Genomic DNA, 21,990 nt, shown 5'->3' on the forward strand with positions numbered 1-21,990 from the left:
TTCGCTTCCTCAATACTTACAGAGGATGCGCTCCTCTAAATTTTAAAACGGATTCGTCCATGTACTGACTCTTTTCGTTTTTACAAAGACAAACCTTCGCGAACTACTTGTGAATATCACTCCGAACCTTTTGCTTTTGAACTTCATGCCAGTCTAATACAAGAATCCACCCATCACAGCAAAGCAAACACGAACCGACATTCAAGTTATGATTTCGCTGCACAGTCACCTACTCTAATTATTTGTGGATAATTTGAGGCCTAAGGAGTAGCAGAGATAACAAAAAAAAAACGGGCGAGATTCAAGTTAGAGGAAAGTAGAAATGAAGATATCTTATTAGGTACTGCAATGTTAACATTACTATTTATTTTTATCCGAATGTAGGTTTTTCTTTTAAAAACTAATGTTGTTTTAGTTACTTGTAGTTTATCCATGACTTCTCATTTCTTATATTCTTTTTGTAACCGCGTCCTTCAGAAATTAAACGATTCACATAATTTTCCCCTCCGATTTTCAGACAATAAAATTAGTAAAAAAAGGGGAGGAAATGCGGTATTTATGCTTAAATATATCTAATTCTGGATAATACAGATATTCCCAAAGAATCCTCTAAGTGAAAATCGCAGAAAAAGAGAAATAATGCCATCAGACTTGATCTATGTGTAGTACCTCACAGAAAATTACAAGTTCATTTTCAATTCAGTTATTAAAATAGATTCTTCTGACTCCTGTGAAACTTCTATTTCAGGGATTCTCAAAAGGTGGTACGCAAAGAAACAAAAGTTTTTTTTTTAACTGTTAAATTCAAAAATTAAATACCTCAACATTGTGTTTAAGTTTTTTCTCTAACACTTTTAATGTCATCTGAGCTTTGTTCACGGTCAATAGCCGCTCGTAGACTTTAGCAAAATAATCCGTTTTTATTTTCACAAATATTCTTTGAGCCATAGGTATAACAAAATTTGTCATAAATAATGTTTCTAAAAGGAGTAATAGAAATGGATGTTGTATTTTATAAGAAATAAGTTTCTATAAAATGATAATAGTATCTCATTAATTCTTTTAGAGTTAATCGATTTATTTAACATGTCTAAACTTTATGTCGCCACCATTTACAAGCTCATATTGCTCTGTTTTCAATTAGAATCATTTTTTACGGCGATTTGCTATCTCTAACAGCAGGTATTTTGTCTTCCTTTGCATTCTTTACTTTTCTAAGCGATTCGAGAACGTGGTCTGTTTTTGAAGAACTTGTAATATATTGTGCACTAAATATTTGTGAAAAAGTAATAAAATAAACGTAGATTTTTAAAATGGCTAGGACAGACCAAGCGTAAAAGTGATGGATCCAGGACAATCTACTAGCAATAAGATTATTGAAAAGAAAAGAAAATTGTTTATAAAAAATATGATGATAGTTATTTACCATTTAGGGTTATTTGAAATGGAGCCTCAAATTCAATGTGTTATTTGCGGTAAACTATTATCCAATCAAAGTGTGAAACCTTCGTGTCTTAAAAGACATCTTGAATCTAAGCATGCCGATTTATAGGATAAATCTGAAGAATATTTTAAGAGGAAATTATCGGAGTTCAAATATAGTAAGCAACTAACGAAAGGTTTTGTTGCTTCAAGCTTTGGGAGCCAGTTACCCAGTAAGCCTAAGAATTGCTGAAACTGGGCAGGCTCATACTATTGGAGAAAACCTTATATTACCAATAGCTGAAGATATCGCTTTAACATTATTCAGCGAAAAAGCGGCTAATGAACTTAATAATATTTCATTATCAAATAATATAGTAAGTCGACGAATTCATGAAATGGTAACTTCCATAAAGAAGACACTTATTCAAATAATAAAACACTAAGTATTTCGCATTGCAGTTGGAAGAAAGTAATGATCTAACGAACTTTGTTCAATTTTTCGTTTACATACGTTTCGAAGAAGATAAACAAATTGCCGAAGATTATTTATTTTTGATGAATCTCTTCATGATAGAGCAACTGTAAATGAAATGTTTAAAGTTATTGACAAGTTTATGTCTGAGAATGATTTCTTTGGAATAAGTGCATTGACATATGCAGTGATGGAGCTCTGGTTTTAACAAGACAACGTTTCGGTGTTATTTTTCAAATAAAGAAAATCCCACCTGAAACTAAATTTACTCACTGCTCCATTGCATCGTGAAGTTTTAGCAGCCAAAACAGCTCCCGAAAACCTGAAAATCGTTTTGAATCAATGCTGTAAAAACTGTTAATTTTATTAAAAACCGAGCTCTAAATTTAAGACTGTTTACGATTTTATGCCAAGAGATGGGCAGTGAACATGAAACGCTTTTGTTACATTCCGAAATAAGGTGGTTATCCAGAGGCAATGTTTTAAATCGTCTTTTTTAAATTTGATCAGAAATTCAAATTTCCCTCTGTGATTCAAAATTTGAATTGCAAAAAGGTTTATTTAGTTAATTATGGTTGGCGCCTTTAAGCATATTTAGGTAATATTTTTGGAAAGTTAAATTAATTAAATTTAGGATTACGAGGACATAGTGTTAATTTGTTTACCATTAGAGATAAAATAAATGAAATGGTAAAAAAACTAGAGCTAATAATCAAAGAACTGGATAATAATATTTTAAGCATTTTACCACTTTTAGAAAGTTTTCTAAGCGAAAATAATTTGGAAATAAAAGAAGAATTAGCATCTGACATTAAAAATCATTGTGTTTCATTGATAAATAATTTCAACATGTACTTTTCCGAGGATTATGAAAAAGAAAATTGGATTAGAAATCTATTTTGTTCAAATGTACCTAAAATTTTATCTTGTGAATGAAAAGAACAATTGATAGAAATTTCCTGCGCTCGAACTTCAACTGAAGATTTCAAAAATAACACACTTGTTAACTTTTGGCTGAACCGGGAAAAAAGTATTAAAAGGCATTTCAAATAAAGCTATTAAATTTTTATTGCCTTTTTGCACAACCTATTTGTGAGTATAAGGATTTTCTTCCATGTCATATTTGAAAAATAAATACATAACAAAATTAAAAGTGGACCCTAATTTACGGTTAAATTGAAATAAGACCAGACATAAATAAATTGATTTCTCTTAAACAGGCTCAAATTTCACACTAAATTATAGAATTAAAGTATCACAACTTAAATTTAGATAATTAAAATGCTAACCAGTTTTTAATGTAATATTTTTATGTATGCATATTTAATATAAATAGCCAACAGGTTGCGCAGGTGGGAAAATAATATTTTTTATTGAGAAATTGAAAAATAATTATTCTAAAATGTAGTGGTGGTACTAAAAGTTTTCCAATTTTTGTTTAGATGGTACGCGTTAGTCAAAAGGTTGAGAACCGCTGTCCATGTTTGTTTATAGGCAACTCATTTTAACATTTAACTTGAGATAAAAATTCTTTTAGTCAGTATCTTAATTAGTTTTTTTTAAAGTATTTTCTAAATCTCTACTGCTTTAAAAACATAAAAATCTATAACGAAAATCCTTAATCGAAAAAATAATCAAAAGTAAAATTTTTTATGCATTGAAAAAGTACCTATTGTCATTGGTCGCAGATATCGACTCATCAAAAGGATAAACCAATGTTTTTTGCATTTTTTTAATACTCATTGTTTTAATTGAATTTCTGTTCCTTGGAGAAGGTACTATATTAAACGTTTTCTAATTATACATTTTTATTTTATTATTTTGCAGCTATAGCGCAGGCCATAGGCCTTTTTAATTTACTGATTCTTTTTATTTAGAATATATATATGAATATGTACGTAATTTTCTGGTTTAAGGTTTTAATGCCTTTAGTTAATCTGCTTCCGATAGTTGTAGAATTATCAACATTTTAAAAGTTGTAGAATTATCAACATTTTAAAAGTGCGGCTAAGCTTAACTTTTGTTTACCATAGCAGCCATATTTGTTAATATTTGAAACTTAGCAGAATAGTGAATTCGATTTCTGCACCTTCAGTGTCTTTTTGCCGAACGGTACCAAAATTCAACTTTCATTTTTGTGCACCGAAAACATTTTCCCTGTTGCCTGCTGACCGAAGCGCTTGTTTTTTTTTGCGTAGAAACTCTAATTTTAATTGTAATTTCTTGTTTATTGTTTTAACTGTATTTGGTGTTCCCCCTTATATTTTTCAATTGTTACTAAAGATATATTGAGGTTTTATGTATTATTTCTTTGCCGCTAACTGAGAACAAAATGAATTGAATGAGAAATACATCTCTAATGAAATTACAGGAAATAAGTGTTTCGTATTAGCAGCAAATAATGTCGCCTGTCTGTCTCGGACAGAAAAGAATGTTTACGAGTAGTGCACATTAAGTAAGCTATGTTGAATCGTCTGTGACAAACTCTTTCTTTTTTATTTGTTTAATTTCTTTTATGCATCGGTTTAGATTTATTATAGTATTTGAATAAAACATGTGGCAACGATTACTTTTCAGATATATAATTTTTGTGCATTCTGAGTAATACAATGAATGAATGAATGAGATGTAACACTGTTAAGTGAACCTAGTGCTAGAGTCTCGCTGTGATAAATAAATATAGTGAGTTTCAAAGAGTGCATTTATTCTATTGTGGTTTATGCGCTATCGATGAAATAGATTTAATTCAATTCAATAAGTTTAAATGAAATGCAGGAAAAAAAAGCGTATAGTTTAATATTCCACAAGGAAATCACATGGTGTACACATCAGATTTTTTTATCTACCACAAATCTTGTTTTCGGTTTACTGCATCACATATACCTGGAACAGATAAGAGATACCAAATTCAAGATAATAACACTAAAAAGCGAAAAATTCTATCTCAACTGTCAAGATATTAATTACAAAACCTTTTGAAATGTGAAGAGAGAGCAATGTTTACGATATCATATGGGAAAAATATGCAATTAACTTGTTCCAAACAACACACGTCAAGGTTATAAAATAAATTAAAAGAGATTTAAATGACAAAGCCGGCGCAAAGAATACACGAGAAGGTAATGTTCTCTGTGAACCTAGCAACTCAGCCTTGACTATCACAGACATTGGGAACACACAGCATTTTGGTTTATTACTTTCGGTCTTTTGTCTGTTTATTCAAATGCAAAACTATGTTTCATGTCACAGCATAACTCTAAACTTATATATACACATAAAGTACATGGGGAAATCTAAAAGTTCATTTAATTCCAAAAGATTATTTCAGTTATCTCTCTAATATTTTTTGTTTAGAAAGATTAATTATTCAACACATTTAAACAAACATCAGCACTGTCTGTCTCAGTGCATTCAGATACTGTTGATTTTTGACGGAGGAAGAGAACACTATGGAGATAAGAAAGGAAGGAGGGACCAAACCTGCACTACGAGTGAAGCATTACTCTGAGGTTTCGGTCTCCAGACGGGGTGTTTTTCGTTACACATTCAGGAGTTCCCTTGACAGCGCTTTGATAGTATTTCGACACACGACAGTTCCATAAAAATCGAAAAACGGGACACTTCCACATAAAAGAAACATTCATTCATTGTGTGCTGGATAACAGCAATTTGTATAGTTTAGTGATATTTACGCAAAAATCACATCTTGGTTATTTTACGATAACTAACAGCAGCGATTTTGATTATGAATTTGTTTTATAAAATTCGAAGCTGAACTACAAATAAAAATGAAATTCTGAGTTGAAATACAAAAGTATAAATTTTTAGCAAAAATTTTATGCTTAAAGAATTAAAAATACCTTACCGTACCTTTAAAATTGTATACGTCTTTTGATAACCTTGATAGAGTATTCGCTGCTTTTATTTATACCAAAATGTTTTAAATAAAATAATTTTTTTGTTATCCACATATTATTATAACATTTATTTATTTATTTATTTATTTTTTAATTTTTAGAGAAGAGGCTTTATAGTTGCTCATTTTAAACTTATAATTTTATTTTTATTTAACTGAGAAATAATCACTTTGGGTTTACAAATTTTACTTATTTGGGTTAGTTATAAAATAAAATTACCACCAAATGCTGCAATCCTTGTCAAAATTATTGCATATACACACAAATGTGTGGAACAAAAGACAGATACTGTGATAGTTACTGTGAAGAAAACTAATTATTAAATGTATCTAAATTTATAATGATTGTAAATATTATCTAAATATACAATAACCTTAACATTGCATTGTAAACATAAATTGAAATCCTGTTGACAAATACGTTTATAAAACTATTTAAGCAAGAACTGTTCGTACTGGAAAGCAATCTATTAAAAGGTATAGTAAAGCAAATTCTATGAGATGCGTACTCAGAAGAAGTAATATAGAAGAGTTTTAGAATATGTATTGTTGAAATTAAGGGTATCTGATAAGTATAATTAAAAGAATTATTCCCTTACATTTTATAATAACTCAGTTACAAGTTTCACATAGTATTTTTTTAAAAAAATCCTTTTTTTTTTTTATTCCCTTTTAGAAATATTCAGAGAAAGTTAAGTACATGGAAATGAGCGCCAATATTTAACGTATTTCGCTATTAAAATAAAATGTACTCTAATTTGAAATGGACCGAATAGAGCATTAATTATAAATTCGCTTAGATTTTTCGATTTAAAAGATGCCACAGAAGCTAAAAAATCATGTCATATTTGAGAAAGTATTTTAGGAAGAAGCTCTATAAGTAATAATTTATGCAAATCTTAATTTATGTAATCCTTAACCGAAAAAAAAAATCGAATTAGCTTAAAATTTTTTTCTAATGTAAATAGCGAAAACTTGTGAAAATACTTCATTCAAATTAAATAGTTCTGAACAAACAGAATGAATTCTTTTCAGATAACAAAACAAAATGTATTCTTTTCAGATACTTCGGACTCTGAAATATTGTAGAAAAAGAAAGTATATACATTTATATGTATATTTACGACGTAATTACAAAATATGTACATCGTATCAAATATGTAGTACATCGATCGTGTCAAAACCCATTGATATTAACTGGTAAGGTAACTAAATGTTTTGGTCACCACGAAGAGATCGCCAGTTCTTCAAAGTAGTCTATGGGGGAAAACCGGTTAGGGTCTCTTCTTACTTTCTACCTCCATGGGGGACACCGTGTGATTACCATATGTTAAATGGTTTCGCCTCACATCAGCTGCTATCGAGTGGGGAAGCGCCCACTACGGAGCAAAGATCCGCAATAGACGAACGAAAGGAACTTACCTGTGATTGCATTTCCATTGATCATCTGCCAACAGGCACCTACAACGCTTTAGGATACATACTTACCCTGAATTGTGCTAAGATTATACGCATAATGATATACAAAAGAATATAGAAACATAAAACAAGATACAATAATGTAAATAGGCAATAAAATGCTATAAAATTGCTACAATGGAACATAATATGTGAGTCACGTATATAGAGTTGACATATAGCTGTACGAATGAATTAATAAATTAGATCTTTGATTATGAATAAAGTGCTAAATTAGTATTGGACAAATGTTGCAAAGTTCATATTCAAGACATGAAACATCAGTTCATATATTCATGAGTCAAGTCAGTGCATTCAGATAATGGATGCAGTGTTTGTAATATACTTGTGTGGGTTCTTCCATTACCAAGATAATGTACTGTTTTTGTGATACGTCAGTTATCTATGTGCTACTGGATTGTCTTGATGGTACCTCCCCTTTCGGATATCACAGGTGATATATACATGATTTCACAATTTATTGCAAATAGCAATAAGTACAACTAACAAAGCAACTGCAAATACGTCACTGCCTTGGTTTTCCTCTCTTCTTAAAAACAACATCTTAGAGATTTTTTCCTTGATCAAAGCCTCATTTGAAGAACTGCATCTGACATCAGCAGAAAGAGTAGTCTCTTTAGTTTGAACTGCAGTCACATGGAGTTTATCGGGGAGGGGGAGATCTTGTATTCCTTTTCATTAAAAAAGTCTGAGATGTTTAGTGCATAAGACTGGTAGATCGAATACTAGTCCACTATTACGTTGTCGCGTTCTCTTTCCAAATTTCTCAATTTCAAGCCCTGTTGTTCAGAGGCATTTTTAATTTACTTCAATCCAGCAGGTAGATTCTTTATATGAAGGAGCTATCAAGCAGATACATTTTCCCTGACACTATGCCAAATGTTCCACAAAATATTCACAGTCTCCTTACGAATAACATTTAAGGAATACTAATGTTATGTAGGATATGAGTAAAAAAATTGAGCTACATTCATATCCTGCTTGAATGAAAGTTTGAGGCCTCACAGAAAAATATCTGCTGTAGTAGTAATGGTTCACAAAGTCACTAAATGTCGTAAAATCAAGACAGAAATCACTCGAGATATGCAGCAGACTTTATTTAAAGTGAAGCTTTCACTCACTCGTTAAAAATGCAGTTTCTCAGGAGATTTTGAATGTTAGGCAGAACACGCGACGTCGCGTCGTAGCAAGTATACATGGGAGTTGGCAGCAATGCATTGACTGTTACATCTATAGTTCCGGGAAAACAACAAGGTGATTTATCCCTCATCCTAATTCGTCAGTAAAGTGACACCAAGTCAGAAGATAGTTTAAACAAACCTTTTTCTTAGAACTTTAGACTGAAGCTCTCCAAGAACTTTCAAAGCTCGCACAGTAAAAAAAAAAAAAAAAAAAAAAAAAAAAAAAAAAAAAAAACTCCACTGCTTATAAAATCAACATAACACAAAAAGCTAAAGTCAGACTGGGAAACTTTAGTATTTAAAGACATTTACAAAACAACGTCCGTCTATAAATTGTGGTTGAGGCCCTCGACTCACGCAAGCAGACACGACAAGCAAAAGCTAAAGTCGCTTGAAACCAATTTAGAAATTGGGCAAAAATAGTATTGAAACTGTCAGAGGTCGCTGACAAAAGCTCTTTACTAACTCTGAAAACCATGTTCTTGTATACACTGGTGTGCAAAAATTAAGGACGAGACGGTTTTTTCAATATAACTTTGTACAAAAGCTTTCCAAATCAACACATTTAATACCGTAAGATCCCCGATACGTAAGGACATGAGTAATGTAAGCAACACTTACTAAAAGAGAAATCAGAGGGATAAAAAGAAGCTTTATTGAAGAAGTAGCATGGAGCGCAATGCGACTGAAGGCCGAAACATCCCTGTGATGGGTGTCCAGAAAGAAACATCCGGTCTTTAATAGGGGATATGATCTCCCCTGACTGCTAGGCAGGTTTTACAGCGTCTGCCCATGCTGAGAATGAGGATGTCAATGAGTTGTTGAGGCTGAGAGCTGTTCGGCAGCTAGTGTGGATGACATGTTGCATTGTCGTCCATGAAAAGGAACTGCGGACCCATAGCGCCTCTAAAAAGATGCACATATGAAAGAAGAATCTCGTTACAATAACGGGTCCCGTTGACTGAACCTGCGTCGAAGATGTGAAGGTCTGTACGACTACCAAGCATGATGCCTCTCCGAACGAGAACACCGCCACCTCCATACCTGTCCCTTTCAATGATGTTCGAGGGATGATTGCGGCTTCCCCGCTCTCTCCAGATGAGTATGCGATGAGAATCGCTACTCAGTCTGAATCTGCTCTCATCTGTAAAGAGTACTCGTCCCCATTCATTGTCTCTCCAATTCCGGTGTTCCCGGCACCACAGAGAACGCCTTCTCCGATGGCCAGGAGTTAGAGGTGCACACCGCATAGGGCGTCGTGCAAACAGACCACCACCGTGCAGTCTTCTGGCCACGGTAAAACGCGACATTGGTCGTCCAGTCGCCTGTGTTGTGTGTCTAGCGATTTCTCCCGCTGTCTGCCGTCTGTTTCTTCTTACCTGTAAGGCAATATACCGGTCATCTGCGGGTGTGGTTCCTCGTGGAGGACCACTACTAAACCCCGGATAGCTGTTCCTGTAGTTTGAAATTGTCTCCAAAGTCGTGGAACGATGCTGTGAGCAATTCCGAACTCTGCAGCCACACTTGTCACACTGCGGCCTTCCTCCAACTTCCCAATGATTCGACCTCGGGTAAAAGCATCCAGATGTCGTCTAACAGATTGATTATTCGCCATTTCTCGCTGAGGCAGCAACTCGGTGTGATTTTAACTGCTATACGGCGTGCAATCTCTTTGCCAGAAATACTGATCTTACACCGACAACATGCTTTATACTACTCAGATACTGCCCCATTACGTCTATCTGCATATCTGCGCATGTGCTACCGTACATCACCTTACTTAATCTCCTGATTGGTCTTTCTGTCCGCTCTGCCTCTTCGTTCAGCTGATATGCTAATTTTTCGACTTCGTCCTTAATTTTTGCACACCAGTGTACATTAAATAATTTACATCCTAGTGAGAGCTGATGATAGTACAAGCAAAATAATAAAAGATAATTGGTTAATAAACTTAAAAGCCCTACAAGCTTACTTCCGATTTTAAATAAAAATTAGAAATCACCTGCGCGGGGGGGGGAGCAAATCATGAAAACTGGGGAGTTAGACCTTAACTGATTACAGAAGTTCTAGTCCTAAGTTCCTTGTTCAAGATCAGGGGAATAAAGCGGAGTCAGATCAAGACTTTTCCAGTGATGCGAAATCATGAGAACAAGGTAGAAGTAGAACTTAGTTTATTCCTGATATTTCACCTTAAATTCAGCATAGTCATGAATGTTATGTTAGGTTAGTTAAATATGGCAAACCACGTAAGGGCTATTTTCGTAAGCGGAAGAGATGCTATAGTCGTAGGGGTCTTCAACCTTTCTCGCCCGAGAGCCACATCAATAAATTCACAAAGATCCGCGGGCCACATGTCTGTCAAAACGTAGTGTAGTCAGAAAATTTGTACGAAAAAGGGAGGTTTGTTTTACAAGACTACAATTGATTCTAAGCGAAGAGATAGTGTTACATATTTGTATATATATATATATACATTGGTTCCCAAAAGTCAAATGGAAATCGAATTAAAATCTTTTGCAACAAAATTTAACTATGAAAAAAATGTATAAAGATAACTATGAAAAAATTTAACTATGAAAAAAGAGTACAGAACGATTTTACAAAATGCTTTTACAATAAAAAAAAATTTATATCACTGGTGGGAGATGGTAATTACTTAAGTTTTAATGTGAAATTTGACAATGTTTTTGCTTGATTAAAGCTTCAATATCCGGTTTAATCTGTGTTGTTGCAATTCGTAAAGTTTCCTCCAAATGTCTGTCTGTCAGTCGCGTTCTTGTTTTTGATTTTAGGATTTTCATTTTACTAAAACGTTCTTAACATATGTAGGTACTGCCAAAGTTCGAAAACATGAATCGAATTCTTGGATACCTTTCTTCGGTCACCGTACTTGAAATAAAAATCAACAAATGTCGGATTTTCAAGAAACTTGCATATTACTGCAGAGTTACACTGTAAATCTATAAATTGTTATTGAAGTTCGGGCGGAAAACATCGACGTCGACTGAAAATGGCGACATTCTCATGAAAATTTCATTTTCATGAAAATCGGAAAATCTGCTTTTGAATTCCCCTTTCAACTTTGAAATGTATTGTACATAATTATTTGAATTCCACATTGTAGAGTTCTTCACACTTTCGATCAATTTTGGAAAGTGAGTGGAATTCGTATTTAGCAACTGACTTTCCCACAGGATTAATTTCATCTCAAAAGCTTTCACTAGTTGAAATGTCCTGTAATATGGACAAGAAATACAAAGTCTCTCTACCATTTTTCATCACTGAACTCATGAATAGAATTCTTTTTAGATTCCATGAATTGATGAATTTTGCTTTACGAAGAAAACAGGCGCTGAAGCATCTTTTCTCGGCTCAAATAACGTACTTCCACGTTATACACATCACCATATTCAGCTTTCAAATCACTCGAGAACTGTCGAAATTGCTTGTGAAAGTGTGTAACCACTTTTACAAGCAATTTCGACAGTTGAAAGTGTGTAACCACTTTTACAACAAAGAATCTACCCGTTTCATGTAATTGAGATTTTATGCGTAGTCAAATTTTTAATTTTTAAAATTACATAAGATAAAGTGAAATTTTTGAAAAACTTTTCATTTTTAGAAAATTTTATCTCAAATAATGTCAGGCATGTCAATAAAATGTTTTAAATGTCAAGAATAAGAGTAAATGAATTTTTTTACGATAAAAAGCTGACAAAGCAATTTTTCTTGAAATCAAAATTTTTAAAAATTTTTCAATTTTTCTTCAAATTCAAATGTGGGGCCATTTGCCTTCAGCGGAGCACTCGTGGCCCTTGGGCCACTGGTTGAAGACCCCTACGTATAGTGGAAGATTTCCTAAGGAAAACTGACTCGTATTTATGAAATACAAGTAAAAACAACGAAAATTAACAACGCAACATTCCATTTACTTTTGATCAAACTCTTAGTATTCAGCGGTGTTAACCACTCGGTCATTGGCGGGGCAGGAATGTTATAAATAATCTATCATCTTTTGGCGAAATGTTTTTTCTAGTTGCAGCAGTGATGTTGAAAAGTATCGAATAATTAATTTTCCGATGAAGAAGATTAAAAACATACTCTACCTAAATAATTTCTGCAAAATTAAATGGAATTTTGTTCTTTTCACATATATTTAAAACCAAATTAAAAATTAAAGAAAAGAACAAAACCTCTTTATTGGGAAAAAAATTCTTTTCATTCTAGGAAGAGCTATTTTTCCCATTTCTTTTGAGAATTTTAATCGCAAACTGCTTTGAGAGGTTTCTGCGGGAAATCTTTGATGTTCCTTTAACTATTTTTAAAATAACTATCAAAATATTTACATGCAGATGTCTTTCTAACAAAATTATCTTGTCAACCTTTTTAATAAATTGTAAGATAATGTGATGGTGCATCCTATACGCGAAATTACTTAAACTACCCAGAAAATAAACTAGAGTCATCTGGAATGATGTCAAGTGAATTTCTCCTTCTTTAAGTTAATAATACTAAGCTAGGTTGGTAGGCAAAAGTGAGTGGGGCACCATAAAACATCATGAATCGCGCAAAGTCCTGCAGATAGCGGCCCAGCACACTAACCATCTTTAGAATGTCCCCATCTCGGGGACATTGATTCAAATTCTGAGTTTGAACGGAAGAGGTAATGGAAGAGGTTGGGGATTATACTCCTTTACTCCCGCCGTGCTATCACTTTGGAAGTTGGGGAGCATATTATTTTTGAATTTTTGACTTTTGAACAGTGCATCACTATTGTTCACATTACTCTTGATGTGCAATCACATTTGAACAGTGTCAAGTGTTGCATTATTTGCCATGCGCATTGTACTATGTAACACATTGATACTTTCCAGATTAGTCACTTTTCATACAATTACATTCAATTCGATTTCGAATTATATCTTTATTGCATACAATCACAGAATACATTAATTTCGTTATGTAAACATATTTGAACTTGATGGGGGGACATGATACATTATTGCTATATATACATTATTTTCTATATTGTTAGTATTATTTTAGGTCTATGCTTCACTGATCTAGTTGACTCTGCATTAATATCTGCAACTCAGAAGTTCCACATTTCTGATGTCGCATTTGGGTTTTTGCTACATGGTGTGTTCACATTCATATGGGCAATTTTCAGTTTTAGTGAGTTGTATAGCCTATTGTTTTAATCGGTAAGTTTGGATATATATATATATATATATATATATACATTATTTTTGTTATTTTTACATAAATTCACTTTGCTACATTTGTTGCATATTTACATTTCCAATTATTAAGCTAAATGAACAGGTTGAAAATTTATGCAAGAATTTTCTCCTTTTTTACCGCGTGCTTTCGATATATGATTCATCGCAAAGCACGTCCGGCTGACAATCGAAAGGTCCGGAGTTCGAGTCCTGATGAGAGTATTACTTTCCTGCTCTAAAATAAAATGGCTAATGGTTTCTACACACGTCTGTTTTAATATGTCTTTTCTTGTGTATAATGTTATTTTTTATGTGTAAAAGCGTTTAAAAAAACAAAATTTTATTTTTTGTGTTAGTATTCTTTGGGTTCTACAGAGCACAAAACACGGTCCTATTGCCCTTTTCAACTAAATCACGGATAATCAGAGTCACGTAAATAAACTGAACGCATCTTGAACACAAGAATATATCCTTTCTTCTTTTCAGTAAAAGTATTTATATGATATTTTTATCTGTGTCGCGAGATATAAGAGTTTTACAATACAAACAAATTTTCCTCTTCCGTTTTAGAAAAGTCTGTGATAAGTCTGTAAGAGGATGTCTCGAAATAAAATTTCAAAATAACGGGCGTGCGTTTTGACGTCCAAACTAACCGAAAAGTATCTTATATTAAAAAACGCGAAGAGAAAAAATATGTGCCAGCCGTGGACTCAGTCAGCTGATCAATATTCAGGATATTGTCGTCAGTGTGTCAGTGGTATGTCAGTGTGTTAAAGTGTCGCCATACTTTTTTCATATTCGCTATAATATTTATATTATGGATGCAGACTGATGAAAGCATCTGGATTTGCTCCAGATACTTTCACCATCAAAAACTGTTACCGCTTGGATTTGAAAAACGCCTTCCAAATTTTGATTAATTCCCCCCTTTTCTGCCATGTTTATTCACAAAATTTAGACGAACTATTAACTCACAAAAATACTAACTGGGTATTTGAAAATACTGGAAAATATTGTGTTGTTACTGACTAATGCTCACTTGTCTGACCGACAGTCATCCCAAGCCCCTCATGAAAATCCTCGTAGCAAGGAGCGCAAGATACGCCTGTCGTTGGCAACAGCCTTAAGCACCCTACAGGTGACAGTGCTATTTAGCTCAGTTCCATCCCAATTTTGATGCAGGAACGGGAGATACGGGCCTAATGGTCTCCCACCACCCCTCTTCCCCCATTACCAACCTCTCGAGAGGACATTCGGCTCGCCGCATGTTTAGAGTGCCCTCATGCCGCAAGGACACTACACACTATCCATGCCTTCTCCGAGATTCGGATCCGGGATCTTCGGCACGGCAGTCAGCGACTCTAACTTGTAAAACTTTAACTAATTTTTTATTAACAAACTCAAGGATTTCAAAGCAAGCGATGGCAACGTTGTACAGGAAAAAAACAAAACAAAAAAAAAAAAAAAAAAAACATTTTTATCTCCAGAGCGTGAGACAGCGTATCGGAAATTCTAAAGATATGTTCGATTTAAAATTATTTTGCGATATTGCTCTTAAAAATAATTTTATAGTTTAAGTGCGAAGAACGTGATATTTAATAAATAAAGGTAACACATAAAACGCTAAAAGAACGTTCCTTTGGACTATTTTAAAATATGAAACCTTTCAGATTTTTTTTTTTTTAATCTTACAGATTTTTTAAAAAATTTTAAACTTTTATTTTGGAAAACAAGTAAGGTGTTATTTTTATATACTTAAAACTGTGAATTTTACGATTTCAATAACACAATTGATAGGATATTATAAGCCTTATTATTATGATTTGCATTCTGCGAATTGTTTTGATGTTAGTTTGATGATATTACGAGATGAATGAACTTTAAGGCATGAGTTGACTATTTAGCTATTATTTATTATTACTTTAGTTATTATATCCAGCGTTGGCAGTGATATCAGCATCTTGGTTAATATAATTCAGAAAGACGAAGAACTTGTGCGTGGTGGGGATGCCCTCAGCTGATCAAAGTTTACGTTTTCGAAAATGGAGTAATCAAAAACAAAACAGTCGGAGAGACATCATTGAAAAATCAAAAAAATTTTACTTCTGTCCGAACGCTTGACACGTTAACCTCAACGCTGAGAGCAATTACACAAGTTTAGTTCTCACTTAGCGCTCGGAGAGACTTAACATCAATATTAGCACGCTAAAAACATTCGAGATAGATCATTAGGGACTAAAAACAAGGGTTTAAGGTTGTACAGAATACAGCTATGTGGTTGGTCTTTCTAATTTAAAGCATTATTCGATTCTTTAGAAAATCGGGGGCTAAGTAGTATAACAGGAAAGGCGTAGGTTCCGAGTTAACAGAACCCTAATAATCAGAAATAAGAAGTCCTGCTGTCATTGGTTATTCAATGAGGACTATGGATAAGCATCCAAATCCTGTTTCTCACTAACGTTCTCAGTTTATTGAAAGATCGTCTAATCTATCTGCGACACTCCACATAGGGCAAACATTTAGCTTTCTAATTATACTCAACAGATTTATAAATAATAATTTATAAATCTGTTGAGTATAAATAATAACGCATATACAAAATGCTTACACAATGTATGATTAACATTTATTTGGTTAAAATTAAATAGCTTAAATGATTTAAGAAAAAAAAAAAAAAAATTAAGACTAAAGAAAAAGCAACTTACATCTAACAGGAAAACATATATTTAAAATATCTGATGTGGGCATCACATAACTTCCTTATACGGCCTGTTAAATTACACACATTTTTGGGATACTCTTCATTTAAACTTACTTCCCCGAATTTCATTAGAGATATATTTCTAATTCAATCAATTCAGCTTTTACTTCGCGGCAAGGCACAAAACACAAAAAAACACAATCTTCATTAAAAATTGTAAAATACAGGAACATCTAAAACGCCAAATACAGTTGAAATAGTTAAAAAAACAATTTTTAAAATTAGAGTTTCTACGCGAAAACAAGCAATTCGGCCAGCGTGCAGAAAGACGAAATTTTCGGTGCACAAAACTGAAAGATAACTCAAAGGTGGTTCAAAACTGAAAGATAACTCAAAGGTGGTTCAAAACTGAACGATAACCCAAAGGTGGTTCACCAACTGACTTAATTCATTATTCTACTAAGAGTTTTAAATGTAAATGGCGTCTCGTTAGGCTAAATAGTGCCACTTTTATATTATTGACAATTTTACACTATTGTATGATTGTATTCTGCACATTAACTAAAGGCATTAAACCCTCAACCGGAACAAAAAAATAACATAATTCAATCACTTTTAAAACAAAAAATAGACAATTTACCAACATATAAAAATAATAAAAACGGAGCTCACCGAGCCGGGTAACGGTGTGACATAACGGTGTAGAATGTAGAAGGCTGAATCCGTAATAAAAATCAAGAATTTTGATAGTGCAGGACGCTGAAATGCTAATCCATAAAGAACAGGAAACTTGGCAGTCGAGGCAGATAAAATTATATTTTTATTTAAATCCACATTTGCGGCCACTATTTCCTTGGCACTCTAATCGTGCCTATTTTCAGAACATTTACATTTTTAATACTATTGCGTTACGAAAAGAGATAGCGTTCAATCAGCACAGAGGTTCAAGCTAAAAATGCTCATTTATCCAATACGGAAACTCACCAAGAGGAAGGTTTTAGTTTAGATTAGAAAAGTTTTAGTTCTCAAAATCTTGAGTCCAGTTTCCCAATTAGCTAGATTATGAATTTAATGCAAGCCATGCATTATAGATTGATCTAGAAATGACGCAGTCCAGGAAATTTATTGCAATTTTTAGAATACAGAGAGTAAATATTAAAATTAAAATTTAGGAATCAAAAGCCTATTGTTAAATTGAATTATAAAGCTAATTAACATATATTTACCGTACATATATGTATGTGTATTTCCTATATATACATATATGTCATGATTTTGAATGCGCAGTCGAAGCCTGAAACTCTTAACAGTTTTCGATAGCAGTCATGGCTGGTGTTTAAGGTATACAGATGAAGGAAACAAAACTGAATTTCGACAAATCACCAGTCTTTATTTTCATATGTATTCAATTAATTTGGCACACACTTATTCAATCGTAATTAAATATGATAAATTTTTATGTACATTGGCTTTTTAAGAGGAAATGACGTAGTCATTTATGAAGCGAAGAGATGGGTATGTATTAGCAGTGGCGAAGCTAAAGGAATGACGGTGCCAAGAGTATTTATAACAAGTCTGTGGTATAAGTAGTGATTGATGAATTTGACGTTGTTACATAACACAGAAGATTCTCTAATTCGGGAGAACAGATAAATTTAGGGGAAGATCCCTAAATCTAGAATCGTTAATTTTGAGGTCGCCAATTATTTTTAAAGCAGTTATCGTGTTTTGTTATATTTTACGTAAATAAAGAATATGTAAAAGATTAAATTAGCAGCGTAAATTAAATTTCCTTCTCTATTCTAAAAGTAGTAAACTCTCTGCACTGCGTCATTTTGAGATTAATCCCTGTCTTAGGACTCTTACATAATTCTGATGATGTAAAGTACGAAGAAAAGGAAAGGTGAACTTACCGTTTCTGAGTTTAATGAAGCTGAGAACAAGCTCATTCGTTTGATAGGAACTAGAATTTTTGGTGGAGTTGAAGATAAGTGTTTAGTATCACTTATCTTCAACATCCATTTCTAGATCAAGGGATCATTAGGACGAAATCAGCAGTATATCAACGAGATGAGTCAGAGTTTAGAACTCCTGCCATTCTACCCAATGATCCCCCTCTTATCGAAAGCATAGTAATGGAAGAACATCAAATAAAAGGACCAATCGGAGTTTCTCACGTCTTAAATTCTCTAAGAGAAAGATTATGGGTACTATCTGGACGAAGAACTGTTTCATCCATCTTCAGATCTTGCATTATTTGTAAAGGATATTCCAGCCCCACCATTGCTCAGTGAGCGAGTTCAAGATGCCTCTGTGTTCCAGATTACCGGCATTGATTTTGCAGGACCTTTGATACTTAGGGATAAAAGAAAGGCATGTGTTTGCTTGTTTACATGCGCAGTGTATCGTTGTATTCACTTAAAACTCGTAACATCTCTGTCTACAGAAACTTTTCTTCAAGCCCTTCATCGCTTTCTTTCTCGGCGAGGTAGAACTACTATAATTTATTCGGATAATGGTACCAATTTTGTAGTTGCATCTAATGCTTTTGCTTCAGTAGATTTCAAATAAGTCCCTAGAAGAGGAACTGAAGAGCACATTACTTGGAAATTTATACCTCCTTATGCTTCCACGTGGGGAGGTTAGTGGGAGCGTCTAATTGCATTAACGAAGAATATTTTAAGAAAAATACTCAGAAAAGCTTTCTTAGATTACGAAGAAATATGCACTGCTTTGTGTAACTGTGAAGCCACACTCAATGATAGCCCGTTAACAGTTTACCAGCTGAGTTAGATCTCACTGCTTTAACACCAGCCACATTCTTGACAGAAATACAGAACGACTTATAGCCTTTTGTAAAGCAATAAATCAATTCGAATTTCTTTGACGTAGATTGCGGCACATGCAGAATGTCCGAGATTACGCCAAGAGGACTCTGAAAATTTCAAAAGAAAAATCGTTCAAACATTGTGATCGTAAAGTAGGTGACATTGTACTAGTTGGAAAGGATGATAAAAAGAGAAAGATTTGGCCTTTACGAAAAATCGTTGAATTATATCCAGGAGTAGATGGCATAAGTCGACGTGCAAAAATTAAAACTCAGAGTGGTGAATTAATAAGAGCAGTACAGAGTCTCTACCGATTAAAACTATTCATCTGCAGAGAGACTTACTCTAGATAGTGATCCAAAATACCCTCTAAAAGGCAATCTGCTAAGAAAGCACCTCAACAGAGAAACATACCTGTTTCAAATGACGGAGTCCATCGTATTACGAGACATGGAAGGATTGTCAAGGAAACCCAGCGATTAGACTTATGATTGCGGATGTTACAATGTTCAGTTCCCTTATTCTCACTGCAAGGTGGAAGGATAAAAGGAAAAATTATTACGAGCTACATGAAATATGACGTCACTCTTGAACGAGAAGTAATTTTAGAGACTTTTAATGATTTTTTTTTTTTTTTTTTTTTTTTTTTTTTTTTTTTTTTTGTGTGTGTGTGTGTGTGTGGCAATGTTATCTGTATTCAATGAATTTGTTTTTTGAGTTGTAGCTTTCATTTTGGTTTCAGATGTAAAAATTAATAAATTTGAATTTAAGTGAAAGATTTGGAATCTTCTTTTTAGAGTTTGACACATGCCTTAGTTCTGCACACGGAAATATTTGTGATTTTTATATTATTTCTATGTCTACTATATTATTTCCCCCCCCCCTTTTTTTTTTTTTTTTTTTTTTTTCCAGGGTGTGGGAACAACGAACTCCTCTCACACATATTTATCAACTATCCCAGCTTGGTTGGGAAGTGATGTCGTATACCTCATATAGCTCCGACATTCCACCATCGGATAATCATTTATTTTGAAGTTTACAAAAACCTCCTTAAATGGAAAAAAATTCAGTAATAACGATGACCTCAAATGGCACGTAGTTGAGTTTTTTGCTGATAAAGACCAGATTGTTTCGTGAGTGCAGACTTACAAAGTAAGCAAAAGTTGGCAAAAGGTAATCGAACAGAATGGAAGAGACTTTATTCATTAAAATTCATTACTATATAAAAACTGAGTTTTATTAACCGAAACTACTTTCTTGCCAACCCAATATTTGCTTTATGAACAATAATGTCTTAGTGAAAGCTGTCTCTTCGAAGTTTTAAAATAGATGGACAAAATTATATAAAATTTAAGCAGTGGAATATAATTACTTAAATTCAAATAACTTTTCAAATTTAATCTGCTGTTATGTATTAAGAAATCAAGCGATTTAAAAGCGCAGTTCTTAAGAATATTTTTTAAATGCTTGATTTAAATAAAAATGAATTTAAATGATGAACTGTCTATTTGAGAATATGAAATATTTTTACTAAATGACATTAATACTTTTACGAAATGATACTAACTAATTAAAATCTCAGACGCATTTTCTGTTTTATGGTAAATATTTTAGACGATTAGCAGCGTAAATGGCTACTTTAAAAAATTTATGTAAAATTGAAAAAATTACCTATTTTATAATACTAAACACTTGCTGGATATCTTATTTTACAGCTTATTATGCTTTAGAAAAAATTGTTTTTTTATTAATTATAATCCAAACACATTTTTGCTTTGATTTCTTTCATAAATTATATTCAAAGTACCGACATAAAAATTCCACGTCTGTTCAAAGTGCGGCTATGCCTTGTTTCAAATTAATTCACAATATTCACTTTTGATAAAGAAATTTCATGATTAATTCGAGTATTAGTCGTAAAAGACTCATATTTATTACAGATGATTTTAAAACATTCCGTTGTTTATTAAATTATGAAATTTGTTAAACTGCACCTATATTTGGGAAGTTTTAAATAATTTGGAGTGATGAATATTAAAAAATTAGTTGAAAATAATTTATGAAGAAGTAATTTATGAAATTATGCATCCACAATGAATAACTAATGAGAAAAGCGAAAACATCTGCAGTGTTAGGCTTAGCAATTACTGTGCTACATTTTTATTATCTCTCAAATGTATTCAAAATGTATTATTTACTTGGAAGGTCAGTTTCCATATCTGCAGCAATTATGGATAAATAAATAATTTGCATTTGAAAGCTTCTAAAGTACTTACCAGTTTTAGTCATTAATTTCAAAACGTCGCAGACAGGCGAAATCAAAAACAAAAGTGTTAACTTTTTGATTGTCAAAAACTATAGTTAAAAGACAAAGCTATGATATGATCTGTTACAATGAAAAAATGCATGACCCTGAGGAGAAACTTACTTAGTGATCTGTCTAATCATTAAACAACTCTAGAATTTTTCAATGTAGTAAAACACCAGAAAGTTCAGAGACATTAGAAATATCAAAGAATCGAAAAACTACTAAACAAGATCCCTTGCACATTTTTGATGCAATCATTCCTTTCAACTTTACGAATTTGTAATGAAAGCGAATACACAAAAGCAACTCTAAATGGACATGATTTCTTTGTCTGTGCACAAAGACCGTGATGATCATTGTCAAGAGCAGAGTGTGGATAATGAATTTCTAACACCAGAGGGCACTGACATGGCTTTTCAGTTAATTTAGTCAAGGCTTACCTTGACTAAATTAATTGA

At 33.0% G+C, this 21,990-nt stretch overlaps 1 long non-coding RNA gene across 1 annotated transcript in view; it reads right to left on the reverse strand.

Moving 5' to 3' along the window:
* Window positions 1–17,332, reverse strand: part of LOC118199518 (uncharacterized) — a 175,341-nt gene extending 158,009 nt beyond the window's left edge. The window contains exon 1 of the long non-coding RNA XR_015043078.1: window positions 17,069–17,332. This is a non-coding gene — a long non-coding RNA (uncharacterized LOC118199518). The remainder of the gene's footprint in view (window positions 1–17,068) is intronic.
* Between the last annotated feature and the right edge of the window lie 4,658 nt (window positions 17,333–21,990).

The sequence above is a fragment of the Stegodyphus dumicola genome, chromosome 9, assembly GCF_044657685.1.
Source record: "Stegodyphus dumicola isolate Sdum_Otavi_A_Nest chromosome 9, ASM4465768v1".
NCBI classification, from domain to species: domain Eukaryota; kingdom Metazoa; phylum Arthropoda; class Arachnida; order Araneae; family Eresidae; genus Stegodyphus; species Stegodyphus dumicola.